Raw genomic sequence first — 21,459 nt, 5'->3', positions numbered from 1 at the left:
AACTTACAGTAGGCCTGAAGTGGAACTGGACCAATGTGAACTGCACTAACTCAGAGCTAATCAATGTGTTAGTGTTTTAGTGTGAGATAGAGAATTGCTTTGTCCAGAGGCCTTTCACATGGTAAGTGAGGCTAATCTCTTCATATTACTAAGGCCAAACCAACCATTTCTAATGGCAGACAGTGGGCTTTTGAAAACCGTCGAAAGCTGGGTGGTGTGATAGACTCAGGGGAAACATTTCTGGCAAGTACTGAAATTTAGCTGCTCTTGTATTCACATAACACATACATGTCTCTATCTTTCTCAATCAAAAATACACATTTCCTCTCCCTACCTCTGACACACACACACACACACACACACAGACACACACAGAGCGCATGGAGCCAGGTGGTGTGGTTAGTGCCAGATCTTGCTCTCTGCTCTCTTGAGTGCAATTGGTAACCCGAGCTGCCTGTTTGAATAACTCAGTTATCCCAAAAGCTGCCTTGCTGCAGAGACATCATGGAACAGTGCCCAAAACACACTTTGTCCAAGCTCCTGATATTCACTGACTGCGTGATGAATATTGAAATTCAGCCTTCAAAGTCACTTTCACTGTCTTTTGGTTGCATATTATAAGCAGTGAGTAAGAATTAAAAGTTGGCTGGATAGCCTCGCGGCTTCAGTTTGTATCCAAACTCTGTCATCAGAGTGTCACTCAGAGGAAGTTAGTAGGTGTGAATGTGTCAGCTGATGGGATGCGACAGGCCGGCCTCAGGCCTCCTCATTTAATTAGGAGCCCGCCTTGTTTTTTGGAGCTCACAACCAAACCTGTCTCTCATTGTCTCCAAGGCATTTTCTATTTTAAACACCATTCACTGTAAATTTAAGTTTCTGTTATAGGTGTAACCTGCAGGTGTCCAATACTCTGCACCACACTGAGGCTAAACTGTGCCTAACAGGGCTTTACTCACTATTAAATATTGCAAATATAATATAATGATATAATATTGCAAAAACAGTAAACACACAGTACTGTTTATGTTTTTCCTTTGCTGTTGTCCATTTCTTATATAACCCTGTTCCTGTCTTTTATTTGTCTTAACTTTGAGTCAAAAAAGGGCTTTAAAATGTATTTGTGATGATGATGATGATGATGATAGAAGGCTTCAACAATGTCTATTTTTCTATTTTATACACATTTTTGAGTTTGGTTCTAAGGTAAGGTTGAGTAATAACAGAATATGTTTAACTTACTGTACTTACACTCTACTCTGTTATGTTGCCTTAATTTCTTATGACTGGTTTCCATTTTCAATATTATGATCATTTCTGTGAATATTTTTACAATGATTGTGAGACTCCCAAAAGCTATTTTAAATCGCCTCAGGTGGTCTGTGTCAAGATGAGGCACGGAGGAGAATTAGCTATTGTATACAATAAAAAAAAATCATCAGTTTGTATTTTGCCACTCACTCTTTCTGTCAACTACTATGATACCTTAAATATGGCCAATGTAAGTGAAAGAATACAAGACAGAGTTTGGATAATCTCTTACTACCCTGCTTTTGATGGTTGGACTTAGCTCACCTTACAGGGAGAAAATGTGCTTCAATAAACACTGTTTACTATGGAGCGGCTGTGGCTCAGGAGGTAGAGCGGGTGGTCCACTAATCAGAAGACTGGTGGTTCAATCCATGTCGAAGTGTCCTTGGGCAAGATACAGAACCCCACATTGCTCCCTAAGGCTGTGCTATTGGTGTGTGAGTCTGTAAGTGTGTGTGTGTGTGCGTATGAATAAAAATTCCCCCGATGAGCAGGTTGGCACCTTGCATGTCAGCCTCAGCCATCAGTGCATGAATGTGTGTATGAATGGGTGAATGTGGCATATAATGCAAAGGGCTTTGAGTGATCAGAAGACTAGAAAACCACTATATAAATACAGTCCACCATCCATTTATACAAAAGTTCAAACAGGCATCTCAGACCGTGAATTAATCACAATACAACTGAAATACAGAGAAAATCAGAAAAAAGTTAAACTAATTTAAGAAAAATATAAAACATAAATAAAATAAAATAAGATGAAACATATTGAAAAACAGTAAAAGTGTAGAAAGGGGATTACTTATTAGTATTTATGAAATGTAAAAGCTACCACACAAGTCCCTGTCATACCAGCTGTCAGCCCGGGGCGCCCTCTAGGGGCTCAGGGAGGTACTGCAGCAGCAGAGCGCCTCCTCCCTCCTCCCCTCCTTCCCTCCTCCCCTCCTCCCCTCCTCCTGGAGCCGGAGCTGCATTCCTGTCCTCTCCGCTCCATTCACACGCAGGGAGCCGCCGGAGAGAGAGCACCGCCACTCCGTGACCAGAGTGGAAATGTCCCCAAGTTTTGGAATTTAAAACCATGGCGAGGATATCTATCCTAAGGATCACTTAACCTGTAAGTACCGTGAAAACTCCTGCGCAGGGCTTTTTTCGTGTGGGAAGCAGCAGGGTTTTGGTGGAGCCGGATGAAATATTTAGGTTACATTTTTTCCCCCCTTTGCTTTTTGCTCCGTGCGGTTGAGTTTGTCGTTGTGTTTTTCCCCCCCTCCGCTTCTCCTCGTTGTCTTCTCCTTGTCTTCCACGAGTTTGAGGAGCTTGAGGCTTCAACCAAACCCCGCGACATGAAGAGGACATGTAGTGTAGCGCTTATATGCTGCTATTGAGGTGTGTGTATCGGTGTGTAGAGGCTCGTTTCTCGGTGAGCGGTGTGGTGAATGTGCGCCCCGGTGTGACCACCAGTCGGATTGATCCACACCAAACTGCGGATATTTTAGGCGCCGAACGAACTTAATTAATTTGCACATTTCTTCTCTAATTATCTCAGCACTTGGCGCTTGAAACTAAAAAAAATATTTTGTATTTTTTTTTTACAAGTAAGCTCGGATTTGGTGCAGTGAGAGGAGGTGAGTTTTTGGCTGGTTGGAGAACATCGGCTGCAGTGACTTTTTTTGAAATGGAAAAGCTTCGTCTTGCAGTAAAATGTGGAGTCTTGTACAAAAAAAGAAAGAAAGAAAGAAAGAGCACCTGGACGTGTGTTTGTTGTGCGTATAGCTGTTGCATTGCCTCAGAGGAGGAATGCCTCCACCACCATACATAATTACAGGTATTCACAGGGCTGACACTCACTGTCGCCTGGATAAATAGTCCGGGGAGACTGGAGGAGGCTGCATGGTTTGAGATTAAACATTTGCTTTCATGCTTGTTTATTTTCTCATATTTGAATGTAGCCTGCCCCGGCTTTCTTAAATGGACCTAAGGGAGGAGTTGTGTTGGATTTCTCTAGGGGGAGGAAGAGGAGGAGGAGGAATAGGAGGGGGGGTGCTGCTTGCTTTTGGGGAAAAAAAAATCGATTCCCCTATTAGCTTTGAAATAATTAGAAATAGTGTTGGTGTGGTGTGAAAAGAGCGTTAATCTGCTAACGAATGAGAGGCAATTTGTAAGCTTTGTTATTCGACAGCAATTGAATTCCCCTTTTGAGCAGGGATGGAGTGGCGAGGGCTGTCTGTGGGTGTGTTGAGTGCGCATTGGTTGTCAGCTATTGGAAATGCTCTCATTGCTCTATCGGATTCTCCTCAGTTCTGTTTTTTTTTTTTTTTTTTTTTTAATCAAATCCCGGTTAACCAAATTAAACTACCCACCCCGACCCCGCACGCCACGTGAATTCATTTGGAGCCCATTTTAAAAAACATGTATTCATGAATCATATTGGATGAACAAGCGCTTAGACATTTTTTTTTTGAGGTAAAGGAGGGAGAGGCAAGAGCCTATGGATAATAAAATCACTGCATTATTCCTTTAATATTAATATTGGGGTCTTATAGTGTATCTGCTGTGCATTTAAGGTGGGTCACTGGTGTATTTCTTCTTCTATGGCACCACCTGATCACCCCTATAGGTGTAATGTGAGCACTATCACAACTGTAGTTCTTTATCATAAGTGACATGACCCAAATTTTGCCTCTGCTCAGTCAAGCAGCAGCCCCTTCATTGACAGTTCAATGTGATGACCGGTATTCACATGTACTAGATGATGTGGGATTTGAACCGTGACATGAGTGTTTATTTAAGAGGTGGTGCCCAGTCACAGCTCTAAATCATTGAGCTCCAGACAGACTGACATCTTTCCAACCGTACCACAGAAGCGGTACCTGACTTGTTCAATCAAACCAAGCGTCACTTTCCAGTGTGAGTGTGTGACTGATAGCAAGGAGTGGCAGTAATGTAACCAAAGATATGGCTTTCTTTGTGTGAGGACTGTATAAGCACACTTTAAAAAAAACAAACAAAACATGTAGCTGGCACAGGTGTTGAAACAACATACTTAAATCACAATACAATGGCTGATCTGAAAAAATATCTATACTTCATGATATCAAAATTTTAAGTTTCCACTTTTATCCATCTTTTTTTTTTTTTTTTTTTTTTTTTTGCAAAACTGTGACCTTGCATTTCACATGAAAGCTGGCAACCCAGCCAGAAAATTGCAAGCAATTTGCCTCAATCTTCCCTAATTATGATACAGATCTGCCCACAATAGACCAGCGGTGTCATGAATTTTGAAAGTCTGCCCCGTCCGGTTTGTCTGCCGCTGTGAAGGGTAAAATCTGTGATGTCCAAACTTTGGAATTCGAGCTGACATGTGCACTTTGCACCCCTCTGGTCCTGCTTTTGTGTGGCTCACCCCCCCTCACCCCCGTCGCATTCCTCTGGACTTTTCAGTGAGCGGCGTATTTAAGGTCTAATTAGATTGTAGATGGATGACAAAGCACAAGAAGCTGTGCTCAAGTGAGAAGTGAGTTGCGACTTGGCGTTGTAAGTCTGGCCCTAAAGGTTGTTTTAGTGCAAATATCAATGAAGGGTTTGAGTTAGATTCCATCAAGCTCACGCGGGATTTTCTCAGTTGGAGTGAAAAACTACTTCACTGGGTCACTGAAATTGTTTATATATGTGAAAGGACTTTCAGTGCATAACTGTATTCTTCCGGGTATACTGTACTGTGATTCATTGCTTTCATGCAGCGAGCCGATATATAGACTGTGTTCACCCTCACAGTGTGTGTGTGTGTGTGTGTGTGTGTGTGTGTGTGTGTGTGTGTGTGTGGTGCTAGACTGCAAAATCCAGCTCCTTTTCCAGTTTCCCCTTACTGTTCGACATTTTAAACCAGTGTGACAACCTCATCTTCAGGCATTTCCTTTTCTCGCCTTCTCTCTATGCCTCCAGCCTCATGCTGCCACTCAGACTTTCTCACCGTCTTCCTCCCTCACTCTCCCTTTTTTTTTTCGCTCTCCCTCCTTTTCTGTCAGGAGCCTACCGCTGTCTGCATCTACCTCCCTCCTTCCGCGCCACCTCTCTCCGCCTTTTGCTCACCTTCCGTTTTTTCCTGATCTGTCTTCTCTTTCTTCTGTTCTCTTACTAACTGTCTAGTTACATGCTGGTTCTCTCCTCCTTCCCTCCATCTCTATCTTTCCCTTTCTGGAGAAAAAATTCATGCACACGTAAGGCCTAGTCATACTTGCATCATCATCCAGTGTCACTTACTGCGTCCAGACTCCTTGTATATATTGCAAAATTTCCAGTAGTCTAAAAAATTCCCCCGTTTCAGTTCCTCAACCACTTCCCTGGTACATTTCTGAGGGGAGTACTGGTGTTCATAACTCATCAGTCCCTGTCAGTTGCTGCTCTTTGGCTCAATGCATGAAGAAGCATTTACTACAAGTGAAAGAGGATCCCATCCCAAACCGAAATAGAGTATATGTCAGAGTGTGTCGGGGGCACCTTAGTGTAAAATCTTCACCCATGTGTGTGATGGAGGGCTTCCTTGGCACGGCGGCACTGTAATACAATCTGCTTTCATATCATAGCCGGTGGAGATTGCATGTTTTTATTACATAAGTTTTCATTTGTGTCAGTCTTGCTAAAGAGGTTAGCTGGAGCGCTGTGTCGCTGGCACTCTGCTCTGAGTGCGTTTCATTCACTCTGCGCTCATCCTGTCTCTTGCTCTTTTTTTTAATATATATATATCAGATCAGTTTTATGTTTCTTCTATTTTGACCTTTCCTCCCTTTCCTTCCTTCTGTAACATTCTCGCCTACTTCTCTATATCGTCACCTCTCTGTCTGAGCCTTGTCCCATCCTCTGTGTCTCTCTCTCTCTCTCCATGTGAGTGTTTTGACTGAGTCTATGGGGTTTGAGTGGAGCCCTGAGGCGAGGAGCCACACAGCAGCAGCAATATTAAAACGCACTAAAGAGGGAACAGCAGCAGGGCTCTACCCAAAGGCCCTGTTGTACACACACATACGCAGACACACACAGCTCTCATGGTGCTAACACCTCTCCAGCCGACAAGCCTTAATATGAAATAAACTCACTCGCCAATACCTGGCGGGCCTGTCTTGACTGACTGCTCAAATAGGAATGACCTCCATTTGGCCCGAATAAGATGCTGGAATTGAGAGTCGGTGGGCGGTGTTGAACCGCAAAGAGCTGGTGCATTACAAATTTTATCAAGAGGTGAGTTTGCAGGTGAGCCGGCAGCATAAACCCTCATCAGTGCCAATCAAGAAGTGAATTTAAAGGCAGACTGCGCTATCTCCAAGCTTCATCACATTTTTTTTTTTTAAAAAAAAAGGAGGGTGCGCTCGAGGCTGGCAGTTTTATTTTGGTCCCAGGAAACTGCTGGAATTAGAGAGGATGCATGAAGTGAGTGCCAGTGTGGAGAATGTGAAATGAAAGCTTGGTTTGTATTGTTTGATGCCTTGACCTTCTTAAAAAAAGATTTCTTGTTGCATTCTTCACTTCAGCTGTAGCCAAATAAATATGACCACTGTGGTGGCAGAGCAGAAATTTTCCCAGCCAGAAAATTGTATTTTTTTTTTTTCTCTCTCAGGAAAGCAGCCTTAGTTTCTCTGTCTCTGTCGTGCTCATCCAAGTGAACTGTCTGTTATGTATAATTAATTTTCTCCTCTCTCCCAGTTTATTTTTATCGCCCACTTTTAACCATTCCTTCAAAGGACCCCTCCCCCGCTTCCGTCCTCCACAGTGCCTGCTGAAAGTGACAGCTGCTCGGGTACGGGGGATGCTTTTTGAAGCAGGCACTAAAAAGGCCACTCACTCAAGACGACTTGGAATAGAAAAATCTCTCTGCCGTTCTGACAGTATCAAAAACATGCCTGCTAATCTGGCTGCAAATTGAAAATAAGCTCCATCTCCACTGTAGTCTGCGCCGCTTGTTGGGGAACAGAATTTACATGGGCTCCTTTTGTTCAAAGGGTTGTTGATTAGTTTGGTTGAACTGTAAAGCAGAGTGACGAGATTGACTTAAGTAGGGCGCAAAGAACTTCTTGTTCACCGTTTTGCAGGCACTTGGTGGTGTATTGACTGGAGCGCTGCATCGCATTCATTTTCTCGTAAAGTCAAATTGACTTTGCATATAATTGTAAGAATGGGCTCTCGTCCAAACCAAAGAAACACTGTCACTGGTTGCATTTGACCCTCAGCCTCTGGCACGTCAACACCGAGATTGAGTTACAGTCGTCCTGAAGGTTCTGCCTGAAGGTCCAAAGATGCAGCATTGACCCCGGTTCCACTTCTGACCTGGTGGCCTTGAGTAGAAATCCCACCGCCCCCTGCTGCTAGTGGGCACAGCCTCAGCATATGAGGTTTCCTTACTGGCATGCTAATGCTCTTGTCAGCATTCTGTCCATCTCCTCTCAGACACCGAGTCAGACGGGCAGCTTGGGTCCCTGATTTGCGTCGACATAAAAAAAAACGGCTTCTCTTGTTCCATTCCCTCCTGTGAAGAAGAGCTGGGACTTATTATTGATCAGGAAGTCACAATTCCTTCCTGTAACATAAGACAACACCTATACTGTCGTCTGTATTGTACTCTAATTTTATTGCTAAGGTGTGCAACTTGCAGGGGAGGCCACACTCAGTGCTTTTAGTTATTCTGGTTATTCCTGTATCATTTTTATTCTTTTTCCTGCTTAAAGTTAATCTTCCAAAATCACTACACATAATAGTTATTGTTAGGTGGATCTCAGATCAGTTTTGCAACTTCCTCTCAAACTAGTAAGAATCGTGGGTAGTGAAGAAGAGTTGCAGATCGCTTCAGCATTCAACTTACCTTGAAGCCAGAAGCAGGTGGTCAATGGTACACTACAGGACTCATTATTTTCTTCTATTATTTGGGAATGTTTGGGATGTATCAATGTTTATTTGGAAAAAATAATTATTTAAAAATGTGAGAAATTTTTTGATGGGCAAGGCAACTACTCTGTAGTTTAACCATTTCTTGTTTGTTATTACTTGCGTAGAGAGATTTTGGTGCATAATCACCAGCTCATTTGTATTTCTCTCCATGTCTTTATTGATGTTAGCAGTTTCTGGGCTGTACTCCTCTCAAAAGGACGTCATTTAGTCATAGTAAACCGTGGTGATGAACACTGTGGGGGCGTAAAATCTGGCAAAAATCTGGTGTTCAGTGTTTCACTAAAAACTGAAAATGATTAGCCTGTGATGTTCTGTGAGAACACACTACAGTAGATCTACAGTATTGATCACAAAGTCATGTCAGAATATGAGGGCACATAGATGTAGAGATGTTGCCGGGACCATCAGGTATACCCAACCGTAGTCTCCCAAAGGTGCCCCTGAGCCAAACACACCGAATTCCACTGGTTCAATGTAAAAAACCAGATCTTTGGAATGGATTGTATCTGGCCCAGCCTGTCAGTATCATCAGCAGAAAGTGTGAGTTGCTGATGCTGAGATAGTCTCAGTTTAGATGAGGGAGCCTACTGGTTGTTTACCGTGCTCACTAGAGTCTGTCTGCCTCTTCAGGCATGTTTGGCTTGTTAATGAGAACCACTGTGTGAGAGAGGAGGCAGCGCACTGTGGGTGTGTGCCTGTGCATGTATTTGCATTGAGATAAGCAGTGCATCGTCAGTGTGCATTTGCTGATGTGCGCTGTGTACAGGAGGAAAATATACAGGATGCTATCTGAAAGTGTTTGTGTGCGTGTATGGGGACTCCACGTGTTGAATATAAGGTAACACTCTGCACTGTGGAGGAGATGGGGAAGGGAAGAGTTTACACAGGCACATAGACATTTATTATTGTGATTAATGATAATGGTGCAGCAACCCATAATTGCTCACTATTTTTTTTCCCCTTTCTCAGACTCTGTATCTCCCACTTCTTCATTCCTGTCTTCTATCCTTCACCCCCCCCCTCCTTGCACACACACACACACACACACCCTCTTGGTTTCTGTTGTGTTTACCAAGGGGAATCTTAAATAATTCAGGAGGTCTGTACTCCCCAGCCCTGTAAATAAGACCAATAGAAGGCAGGCCTTTAAAGAGAGCCACTTGCCCAGGGAAAGCATGGCAGTGGGCTAGCCTATAAATCAGCTAGCTAGCCGCCTCTGTCTGGCCCTTTTACTGTGGTAGTGTTGAGGGCTGGCCAGCAACAACCTCCACATTAGCGGAAGAGAGGTCGACTCATTCTAGAAAGGTCACTGGTTCGTTGGCGTCGCCCTCGGCAGTGATGGACAGATAAAAATCACGTGTATATGTTTGTAGGACGCAGGTAGGATCACTCTTCCTCTCTACCCCCTCAGATGCACATTGTTTTATGTTTGTGCACACTCGCGCATGGACACGTGCTCCGTGGCTCATAAACCACGCTCTCTGATGTCAGCACCTGCATGTGTGTTTACCAGATGGCGATAAGTGCTGATTTATTCACTTTGTTTACCACTCGTTTTTCCCCTGAGTGCCTGGCACTCTTTAGATGTGGGCTGGTGCTTCTGGCTAGTTTGGTGTGTGTGTGTGTTCGTGTTTGGTGAGGTCAGACACACAGATACTTCACAGAAAACCAGTCAATAAAGGAAAAAAACATTTTAGTTTTTCAGAGTAACAGAACCGGCAGTTAGCCCACTAAATCCACTATGCAATCCTACTTCAGCTGTAGAAAGAAGGGTAGATTTTGAGTAGCTTTAGCCCTAAATCATTTTGGAGCACATCCCAGCCTCTCACGTCCCCACGTTAAAACTCTCAGTAGCCACTTTTTCACAGCAGGGCCAAGTGGGACCTGTCAGGTTTTGAGGCCAGCTCAAAACTTTTCTAAGCTCTGACCGAAAGCGATATTAGTTTATTTGAAACTGTCGCACAAATGACAGTTGATAGGTGCTGGTAACAGATGTCTAGAAGAACCACAGAAATGCTATGTTGAAGAAAACTGGAACATACATAATATTGCAAGCCTGTTAGATCCTCATACTGGGAATAAGGCTACTTATTCTACAGCCCTCATCAGTGTTATGTCCTTCTCTGAGAAATAGCTTGCATTCCTGGCATCCACTGCCCCATGCTTATGGTGCAGCCAAATTCAAGTTTTCAAACAACAAATGTAATCTGAAACTCTCTTTTAAAACGGTGCTGAAGCAGCCTAGAATATCCTACACCTCCTCCCTCTCCTACCTTTTTTTTTCTTTTCACAGCCCCTTTGTCAACTCCCTCTTTTGTGCTTCTCCCAAAGGGTTAAAGAGGGAGAAGTGATGAGTAGCCCGCCGTGTCTGGCCTCCATTGTGTGTTGGCATTGTGCCACTGCATAGCATGTCGACCATAGACACATGTACAAGGGACTTTTCTCTATTCACAGGCGCTACAGTTACCCAGTAACACTATCCTCCTGCAAATCAATGCAAATACTTTCCAAAGGTTAGTGGGGTTAGCAGGCTAATGATAACACTGACATTTCATGGGCAGCTCAATGCAAAAAGACCTCAGTCAAATGAGATCTAAAAGCTTGACTTATGCATTGCTTCATTCTTCGGACTACAAGCTCCTACAAGCTCCGTGAGGCAGCTCGGAGCACCTTCCATAAACATTCAACATCTTCAGACTTTTGGGATGCACCAGAAAGATTGGTTGTTTTCCCTCTCCTCCCTCAGTGGAAACATCTGCTCGAGGACCATAAAACCCCCGTTTCCCTCCCTTTCCAACCTTACATAGCTTGTTAAGAGGAAAACCACTCGACGGCATGTTGTGCAGAATGTTGGTGGCTGCTCAGCCTAATTCTTTTAGCAGACCTGGGTTACCTCGACGCCGCAACGGCACAAGGCCCCGGGGTGCTTTTAAATCGCCTCTCCCTCCTCGACCCCCTGCAGAGGAGAGGCAAGCAGAGCAGGGGTACTCTGGGAATAAGTACTCCAGACCAGACAATGGTGGACCGCCGGGAAGGGGGTGGGGTATAGATTGTAGCCAGAAATAGAAGAGGCGCAGCAACAGTAGGAGGAGGAGGTGGCCTCCAAACTGGAAGGAGGGGTGGGATAGAGGGAGGTCAGAGGTTAGACTGATCCCTACTTTAAAGGTGGAGTGGGGGCATGGAGGTTTTATTGCCAGGGCCCTCTTGTTGCTTTTTGCCCAGCCTGGGGTGAACCACTGAGGTGCTACTGCGTCATGGGGGAGGGGACATTTAGGTGGATGTGAGCGCGAGCTACACATCGCTGTCCTATGATGGCTCCAGTTGTGCTCAGTGACCTCTGACCCCGGCCTCCTCTCCCCCTGACCAGGAGCTGCCACACAGGTCAGTGACTCTCACGTGAGGTGAGTTAGAGTAGTGAAGAGCGTCTTCGAGTGTCGCTCGCCGCTTGTTTAGTTTTCCCCAGCAAGTCCTGTTCTCTCAGCTGGTAAAGTTTCTGGGGCGGATAAGGAGGCCGAGCATGTGACGAACCAGCCAGCAAACATGAAGGAATGCGTCAGCGATACCATTCAGCTCCTGATGGGCCGCCGCATTCCAAATGAAATGGGGTGTGTAACTTGTGACTGGTGTGATGTGCTGATGCGTAGCAGCTGGGAGGAGTTGCTTCCTTTCTCTCCAAGTCTTTCTCTTGGGGCCGTCCTCCCTCCCCGCCTCACCAAGATCCATGATTTCCTTGGTCTCCATTGCATGTGGAGGAATGCGGCTCTTCTGGTTGATCGGCTCCACTCTCCATTGTTACCCGAGTGTGACCTCATTTGGCTCTTGAGATCAACGTGACATAGCCCGTAGTGCACCAGCAGACTGCCCTCTGACAAATGGCAGATAATAGTTGTCCAACTGGCACTTCAGGCAACACTGAATGCTGATTGTAGCCTGAAACAATGACATACAACCGAAGATTAATTTTCGAACAGACTTAACAGGCCAAAGAAAGGTTACATTCTCAGAGGAGGAGGAGGAGGAGGAGGTGCGGCTGAAAATCATGTAGCTGAAACATATTTTGGAATCAGTTACTTCAAGTTATACATGACTCCCAAACTACTATTGTAGACAGATATAAAAGCCATCGCCACATGTGCTGCTCACAAAACATGGGCGCAAGCTGTTTTTTAGCCCATTCCAGAGGCACACCTCATTGTGCCCTCGGCAATCAGCGCTGCAGTCAAACTTGGCCACAGCACAGACACATTTTCAAAAAGTAGCCCGGCTCCCAGTCTGCTTGTAGCTGCATCAACATAAAAGCCTTGAGCGTTTTAGATTTGTGAAAGGGCGGGATAGGAGAAATCTGAACAAAATGATGCCAGAGCTTGCACCTCGGCCAGAAACGGCTGAGGGAAAAGAGGAAGAAGAAGAAGAAGAAGACAACAACAGAGGAGTGAGGGAGGGAACTTGGCAGCACTAGCTAACTCAGAACAAGCCAGCTCGCACCAAAGAATAATAAATAATGTCGTTGTGGAGAGAAGCTCTTGTGTGCGAGGCAGGGCGGAGAGAAAGAAACGAGTTTGGGGAAAGAAGGATGACAACAACTCAGAGAAGCTGAGTCAAACTTTAATTAAGGACCGAAGGCAGCATCGAAACAGCTGCTGTTGCTTGCGCCACCCCGCCACACCAGCTTTACGGCTTTTTTTTTTTTTTTTTTTTATTTGGAAGCCAAACAGATGTTAAGAGTGGGTGGCGATTTTATCGGACAAGAGGTTTGGTTTCGGGGAAGAGGAGGAAATTAAACTCTCCCACTCTTTAGACTGGTGATTTCAAGGATTTAGTGTTAAGGTCTGTTGGTCACAATCACGATGATTGTGACCCTGTGATATCTTGTTAGCTCCCCACATTACAGTGTGATATTTAGAGTACAGGCTCTGTTGAGCAAGATACTGCCTGCCTACGTAATTCAAGGGCATAAAAAAATAAATTGTACCTTATGCATTCTGTTCACTGCGAGCTGCGTAGGATAATAACTACCTAAATCCTAAACTGTAATTTGTAATTCATTGCTTTAAATAATGCTGGACTTTAAATAAGGCTATCATTACCTTTTGTCGTTATCAAGGTAGATGTGATATAGATATAAGGTCGTATCTTTCAGCTCTAGCCTGTCATATCTCCTCTGATGATGAACTCTGTGCTGTACTTGTCCTTTGTGGTCAGCGTTTAGGCATGCCAGCTATGTCCACTGGAGCTCACACTGTGTGTCATACTTTCAGGTGACATTCACACCAGCCTGTGCGCTGCGGAGTTTCAATTTTCTGTGCCTTCTCTTATCCAAATGTCTGACATCATCAACGAGGAGAGGTCTCGTCGGGTTGGGCTGGCTCACCTCCCTTATCGTTGTGTCTGTCTCTTCCCCTCTCTCCCTCTCGCTCATTCTGTCACTCTCCTATGGAGGACGTGATGAAAATGGCTGTTTAATCATGCAGAGAGGTCAACAAATCAAAGCGCCCGGGCTGAGTGATTTAAGGGCCTATTCAGAGCACAGCTGGAAAGAGAGGGAAACAGGGAAACAGGGGAAGAGAGGGAGGGCGACAGGGAAACAGAGAGAGAGAGAGAAAGAGAGAGAGACAGGTTGGGGTTTGATTGCTGTATGGCACAGGTCACCTCTCATGCATCTACCACTGGTCTCGTTTCACTAATAATTGTACCTGATAGATTGATGTATAGGCAGGGAGATGAATGGATAGAGCGGGTAGAGGGCAGATTGGCAGAGACGCTCGCATTAGGAAGCCGACATGCCGGTGATGAGATACATACACACACTTCAAACTCACACGACCTCATCAACAGCAGTATAGACCCACATCCTCCTCCCATTAACTTAGGCAGGCCGCTTCCACCGTAACTGCCGAGTTCCTCACCACACACACACACACACACACACACACACACACAGACACAGAGAAATGCCGTCTGCAGGCAGGGCAGTTCTCACCTGAATGTCAATGGGAGAGGGTGACAGATGGTTGGGAGGAGCAGGGGAAGTAAAGACAGACACAGACGGTGATTGTCTTATGTTCCCTTCACACAAAAACCCACAACATCCAGTTTATGATATAAGTATAAGTAAAAAAAAGAATGAGTTGTATACATGATCAACCTTTCTTCCAACATTTATACCAAGCAAATGCAAAGGTCGACCAGCTCGTCATTGTCATTCACACGGCTGTAGCTTCGTACACACCACTGCTACGACAGAATTTTACCAGAGCTGGTATAATTCTGTGCGCTTAACAGGATTATCACGTTTCAATGTCATTTAAGTGGTTGCAACAGTGTTTTCACACCGGAGATTCGACAAGGCAGACAGTGCGGACTGACTTCTTTATGTGGTCACCTTATTAAAAGTTAATGCAACAAGTTCTGCTCTACAAGAGTTATGATGTAAGTATCGAGAAGACTGGAATTTACAGCTGAGAGGTTGGGCGTTGGTGCCATTATCTACTCTACTGACGTTGTAAAAAATAAAGCTTTATTGTACAGTTGCTATAGTAACCTCTATATATGCGGTAACACCAAAGATGACTGTTTTTGGACCTGCAAGTGATCTTGTTCATGAGAAGGGTCAATAGCCAAGAGCTGATAACGCATGTTGACCCAACAGCAATAACATGTCTTGAGTCATTGCAGGGTTATTTTCTCTCTCCCTGTCTCCATTACTTTTTCTTTCCTTTTTCTCTCTCTCGTTTTGTTTTAAACACAGAACCTGTATTATTGCCATGGCAGTGCTAGATGATGCCTTCTTTTGCCATAACAAATGGCGTGCTGGTCAGATGTGTTCAACAGCAGAGACAGAAGATGCCATGTGTTATTTGTGTTTGACTGCTACTGAGGTTTTCCCACGATTTCAACTCGCAGAATGAAATTTAGCACCCAAAGTCCTCTTTTTATTGGTTTGCTCATTTGGCATGGAAGTGTAATGTAACCTTTTTCTTCCCTTATCTGGAAACTGTTTGTATTTTTTCATGCTAGCATCACAAAGAAAGATTGAAGGGAATTTCACCTGTTCCTGACAAGGGTATTGCCTGATCAACTTTATTGAGTCAACAATATTGACTTTAGCTCCTGTTTACACATCACCTTGACATGGCAATTTTCCACAAGGTTTCTGGGTGAAGCTAAATGTTTGAAGGGGACTTCTGTCACTCCTGTCCTGTACTTTCCGCCTGACTGTCTCTATTCAGGGTTTTTCTCTTCTTCTGTTTTCTGCTTCCTCTCTTTGTCTATCTCTCTGAAAGCTGTGTATTGTTAGCCGGTGAGTAGCCTCACCCTGACTAGTCATACAGAGTTTATATTTTACATTTCTGTTTTGGATTATTTCGTTGTACCCTAGTTCACGATGCTGTCTGTTTCTGCTGTTGCAGTTTGGGAACAATTACATATAGAGGGCACCACTAATTGCATACAGACAGACATTTGGGCAACCTGTTGCAGGAAAGGTAGACTTTGGTCATCAAGGTTAGAAGAGGGAGGTAATGTAAAGGTGTGCGGTGGGAGGTGTTGATTTGACTCAGTAGTTTGTCAGTTTTATTCCTCACCTGTATTATTATCAGACGGTTAAAGGTCTCCTTGTGTCCCCCAACTTTGTGTACTGATCAAGGCTGCAACTAAAGATTACTTTCATTATTAATGAATCAGTCTGTTATTTATTTAATTCATTGTTGAGTCTATAAAATGTATGAAAATAGTGAAAAATGGCTACCACAATTTTACAGACTCCAAAGTGACATCTTCAGATTGCTTTTGTCCAAACCCAAAAATATTCAATTCATACAATACAAAACGCAGAAAATTTCAGCTAGTCACTTGTTGATCAACAGAGAATTAATTGGCAACTATTTTTATAGGTGATAAATTGTCGATGAGATTCAAGGTTTTAGCTTCTCAGTTGTGGGTTTTTTTTACTTTTCTGTGTTTTTATATAATTTTAAACTGAATCTTTTGGGGGATTTTGGACTGTTGGTTGGACAAAAACAATCTGAAGACTTCATCTCGGGCTTAAGGAAATTATTGCCAACATTTTTCACAGTTTTCATACATTTTATAGACCAATTACTTGATTAATCTAGAAAATAATTGGCAGATTAATTGATAATGAAAATAATACTCTTGCAGCACTTAATCAGGAGTTAAATTTTTCCGTTATCTCTTCTGTTAATCTACTAAGGCTAAGGGCTCAGGGAGTTTGAGAACACATATCCATGGCCGTTTCACAGCTGCAGTATTCAGCAGTAGAGATTTTGTTACTTTGTGCTCACGGCGACCCGCTTGTGTTTCTGATACAGCCACTGAGTTAGTATTTGTGGAGTACCACTCCAGCAGATAGCTGGCCTCTTGCTCTCTCTCTAACTCTCTCTTTCTCTCCCTCTCTCCCTCCCTCCCCATCTCTCTGACCTTGCGTCGTTGTGCTGATGAGCGCTGAGTGGATACACTCATGAGTGTTGTGTGTGTGCGTGTATGCGTGTGTGAGCGTGTGTGTGTGTGTGTGTATAGGAGAAACCGTGGGAGCTCCATTTGTTGTGTAAATGCGAGCCGCTAATTGACTGCCGGGCACGCAGCCTCTCCTTCAGCGGCTGAACCCTGCCCTCCGCCGGGTCCCAGGGATCCTGCCAGGGGAATGTTTGCCCCCTTGCACACACAGACACACACGCTCACAGCACCCTCCCTTTGTCTCCCCTCCTCTATCAGAGTGGGCCTGGCACAGGGCCAGAGTGAGGATGGGCACAGTGCAGGCCTCTCTGTTCTCCCTCCGTCTGTCTGTCTCTGTGTCGAGCTCTCATAATGAGAGGCTGCACGGCATTTACTTATCATAACATGTGCTCTTTTGATACAATTTCTCATCTCAGAAAACACCATGAGTTCTCTCTTTCTTGTACTGATAATGAAAATATTTATCTTCTTTGAAACAAGCGAACCATGGAAAAGGACACTTACTGGTATTAATTTTACCTTCTAACACTGAAGTAGTTCAGTCAGGGCCCAGTCCACTAGCCACAGTAGTCATATCAGTTTTAGCCTCAGTTGTAAACCCACATGAGACAGTTAGCCCAACTGTTGGCTGGCTAGAGGCCCAGATCTCTCTCTCTCTCTCTCTCTCTCTCTCTCTCACACACACACACACACAACCATTGTGGTTTTTATGTAAGGCTGGCTAAATTAACAGCCTGTAGCTACAGATAATGGCCTTTCGACCTTTCCGCTGAGTGTTTGTGTCTCTATCCATTTTAAAAATACAAGTGCCTGTATTTAATTATGAGGGTAAAGTAGGTGTTTCTGTCAGTGACATGTTGGTATCCTTTACAAAAAAAAAAGTTTCATGGCAGTATGACTGGGTGATGTTGACAAAACCTCTGTGTTGATAGTATTTTGGTGATGAATATCGGTGCTTTCAGAGGATTTGTACACGCAAGAAAATCTGGGGAAATAATAAGTAAAGTTGATCGCTCAAGAGATACTTTAAAGGCTTTTTGTTCATTTTACTCAGCTGGAACAACATTTAACCTGTATTATAGTATTTTAAATAAATCTCTTTTTGATGTTTTGGCTTATATAAGTCAAGTCTGTTCCCTCACTAAAGGACTGTTGCATGGCCTGCACACAGAAAATGCACTCTGGTTCTAGCTCCTACTTGACACAAGAAGTTGTTATGGGTTAAGGTGCATATTTTAAAGGGTCTTGTGTCTGCTGGGAGATGTCCTAATCCAACTGCGTGGAGCTTTAGTGGTTGTCCACTTGTGGCTGTTGTACTGTGCTGAAACATAGACAGCAGGCCGCAATGCTCAGACAACTCAGTGGAGGTTAGTAACTGTGTTTTGTGTATCAAGGAAACTAGTATGAAGGAATAATGGAAATGCAACCAGAATTACAACACCTGGTCGGAAAAATCATGCATACACGCAGGATCAACCTTCCATACTCAGGTTTTCCCAGGCCAGTCCATTGTTCTGCAGAGGTAAACATCAGGGAGCACAGAGAGAGGAAGAGACAAACAATAAACTGACACACTCTCCTGAAACACTCTGTTTAGACTGCAAACACAAATGAGCAAGTGTGTTTGTGTGTATCCAACGCCACAGTAAACTGCAGTTCTGAGAAAGAGAAGAGAATGGCGGGTTGTGCCGCAGGACCTGACGCACAAAGATGGCAACTCGATGATTTCTTGCCGTTAACCTTCCCACGGTACCAAGCGTCCAAATGTCGACTACGTCACTTTCCATTTCTGGTTCAAGAATGCAGAGAATGCAGTGGATAGGCAGCGATAGCTGAATGAAGTCAGTCCAATAGGGAACTACATTTAAATACTCTGTCATGTACAGTTTGTTTGATGTGATATTCACAGTGTACCTCGCAGTATTCACAGTATGCATAATAAGGGCACTTGACTTTCAAAACTGGTCAACACTTAAATGTGAAGGACTATTATTTTAGGCGCTCGATGGCTGCTAATGAGACACAAAGAGACAAAAGCAAGGATTTAACATCAAGCCCGCCACTTATGCTCCAGAGACAACAACAATAGGATTAGCCAGCACGCTAAATAACTAAGGCCTAGGCCAAGCCTCTTACACTGTCACAAGGCCCTTTTTAATGTGTTTTAATATGGTCACCCGCTCTTTTAATGCAATAAACTGCCTATGAATAAGGTGCACAATAAGTGCTTTCAAGATCACACTAGAAATATGTGCATATTTCTTGCTAGAGATGACTATTTTTGTACTGTTCAATAAATTGAACTCAAATACTTCTTATGATAATTATAATTGAATTGAAGAATTCTTATTTCAATGTAGACAGTCAAAGTTACTGTTAAAGTGGCATTGTGGATATCTCAGGCCACGGCGAGTGTCTCCCGTCTTGTCTGTGTTTACATTTCACAGCATGATGCACTCAGACAGTAGAGCTGTTGATTCCCGGAGTTGTCCAACAAGTTTGATTGACTACAGTTGCGGCAGAACAAGAACATCTAGTATCCACACGTGGGAACAAAAACAGAGTTACAAACAGAGACGGACAGACGGAAAAGGATTGATTCTGAGTATCAATGTTGAGGAAGTGTTTTATCAGTTGCTCACCATTAAAAGCAAATGTATTTCCTGTTTTGATCCCCACAGTAATCCCCACCTCTGCTTCACAAACACATTCGCTGCCAATAAAGCTTATTGAATCATATTGACTGTGTGCGGAAGCGGGGAGGAAAGAGGGAGAGACAGTAAATGACAGGGCGGCAGGAAAGTGGAACGAGGGAATTAAAAGCAGAAAAGAGGAAGCGAAACTGAAAACACAGCGAACAGGGAGGAGGAGGAGGAAGAGCGAGAAAGCAGAGAGAAAAGAGAGAAAGTAGAAAAAAAGACTGTGAAAGAGCAAATCACTCTTCCCCCCTGCTAGCTGTAGCAGCAGTATTGCAGCCAGACAGGCAGTGTTGAATCTGAGTCAGCAAGACTTGAACTGGGGCCCTAGCCTATAGCCCCGGGGCTGCTAGTAACACACACACACACACACACACACACACACACACACACACACACACACAGACATGGTGTCAGACCTGTTGCCCTATTCTCCTCAGCCCTCCAGCTCCAGCCCTAACTATAGCTGTTCAGCCAACCACTCTTAATTAGTAGCTGCTGCTGCCGCCTGCCCTGCCCCGGCGCCACTGTGGTAAAGCCCCAGCCCCATGTCTGTGTGTGTGTTTGAGTGATATGTGGCGTTTCAGTTTGTGTTTACTCTGTGCATCAGCTGCAATGATGCCTCTCTACAGTCTTTGCACAAGCATGCATGCAGGTTTGTTTTCATTGTGCGTGCCAGCTACAGTTTCGTCTCTGCACCCCGAGTGTGTTTGGGTTAGTGTGTGTAGAAGTTACAGGTGGAACAGGAAAAGCTAAAAGAAAGACCACACATCGTTGTGTTTGCTCAGCAGACACTGTGGTTTTATGCATCGTATTGTTACGCAACATGCTGCATCTCTCCATTCAAATCCTACATCTATCTCCTGTTGCTACTTGAGAGGAGCTGGCGCTTTTAAGCTGCCATCACAGAGGGAAAAGTAAAATGCTTTTCTTATTGCCACTTCTCGAAGATCACATTGAGTTAGTGAATGAGAACAGACGTGCTCTGAGCGGCTAAAGAGACTCCAAAGACTGCAAGGAAAATCTATATTTCCCCTATTTCTGATGTTCTGGGAGCACTTGAGTAACAGTTGACTTCACAGTTTCTGGAGATGGGTGCAGGATCCTGTTTCACTGTTGTTCTTGTTGAGGTTTTTATGCCTGTCAATAGGGCCAAGTGTGCGTACGTTTTGTGTGCACATTTGTGTGTATTTACAGCTTAAATAGTTGGCTGTACTTCTACAACCACAGGAGACAAAGACAATACTGCACACAGAGCTCTTGCTTGCTCCTTGGTCGTGTTCAAACTTTATACATCCCCCCCCCCCCTACCTGCTTCTCATCAAGCCCTGTCATATTCATGGTGTGAGGTGACAGTGAGGGTCTCGTCCAAGCTGTGGATCAAGCTGACACATTTCTCCCCGAGGACCCCCCCCCCTCTCAGTACAAACACATAGCTTGAATAACTCCACCGGCCAACTACCGCAGCCACTGGCCTGCTAATCAAGACCATATTATAACACGAGAGAGAAAGGGAGAGACTTAGCTTAGCTCAGCACAGGAAAAAAAAAACACACACACGCACACACACACACACACATACAGCTAGAAAACAGATAACACTTAAGTAGCCACACATGCACACACATTCATATCGTCTCCTGGAGGAACACAGGCCACAACCCGGCAACACAGTGACCCAAATCAGCAGCATCGGCGCTCCTATCACTCCCGAGGCTGGATCTGGGCCACGCAGTCATGCTCGCTGGACGAAGCACCTCAAGCATTGCCCATCACCATCCATTCACACACAACTACAGCAGTCCATATATTGATGGATGACTCAGACATCCATTGTGAGGTGAGAGATTTGGTTGTGTTTGTGCAGCCAATAGCTTGTAAAATAAATGTTCAGAGAGCGGCGCTGCAGTTGAGGCTTTCCAGGATTTCTGCTATTTGACATGATAACAGCTTTAAGAGGGGGTTTTTTTTTTTTGGTGGTGGTCAAAGCGGTTGTGGTCACCCTACATAATCTGTCGATCTCTTTTTACTTCGGGTCCACTCCCGATCC

General features: G+C 44.3%; 1 protein-coding gene across 4 annotated transcripts in view; it reads left to right on the top strand.

Annotated features, from left to right (window-relative positions):
* The first annotated feature begins 2,277 nt into the window (after positions 1 to 2,277).
* LOC121893940 (plexin-A1-like) overlaps positions 2,278 to 21,459 on the top strand; it is a 191,984-nt gene continuing 172,802 nt past the window's right edge. For all 4 annotated transcript variants that reach the window (XM_042406145.1, XM_042406142.1, XM_042406143.1 and 1 more), the window contains exon 1: positions 2,278 to 2,422. The gene's annotated coding sequence lies outside the window, so the exon portion shown is untranslated. The remainder of the gene's footprint in view (positions 2,423 to 21,459) is intronic.

The sequence above is a fragment of the Thunnus maccoyii genome, chromosome 3, assembly GCF_910596095.1.
Source record: "Thunnus maccoyii chromosome 3, fThuMac1.1, whole genome shotgun sequence".
Lineage (NCBI taxonomy): Eukaryota > Metazoa > Chordata > Actinopteri > Scombriformes > Scombridae > Thunnus > Thunnus maccoyii.
The sequence above is the reverse complement of the archived record's forward strand: the minus strand, read 5'-3'. Positions and strand labels throughout refer to the sequence as shown.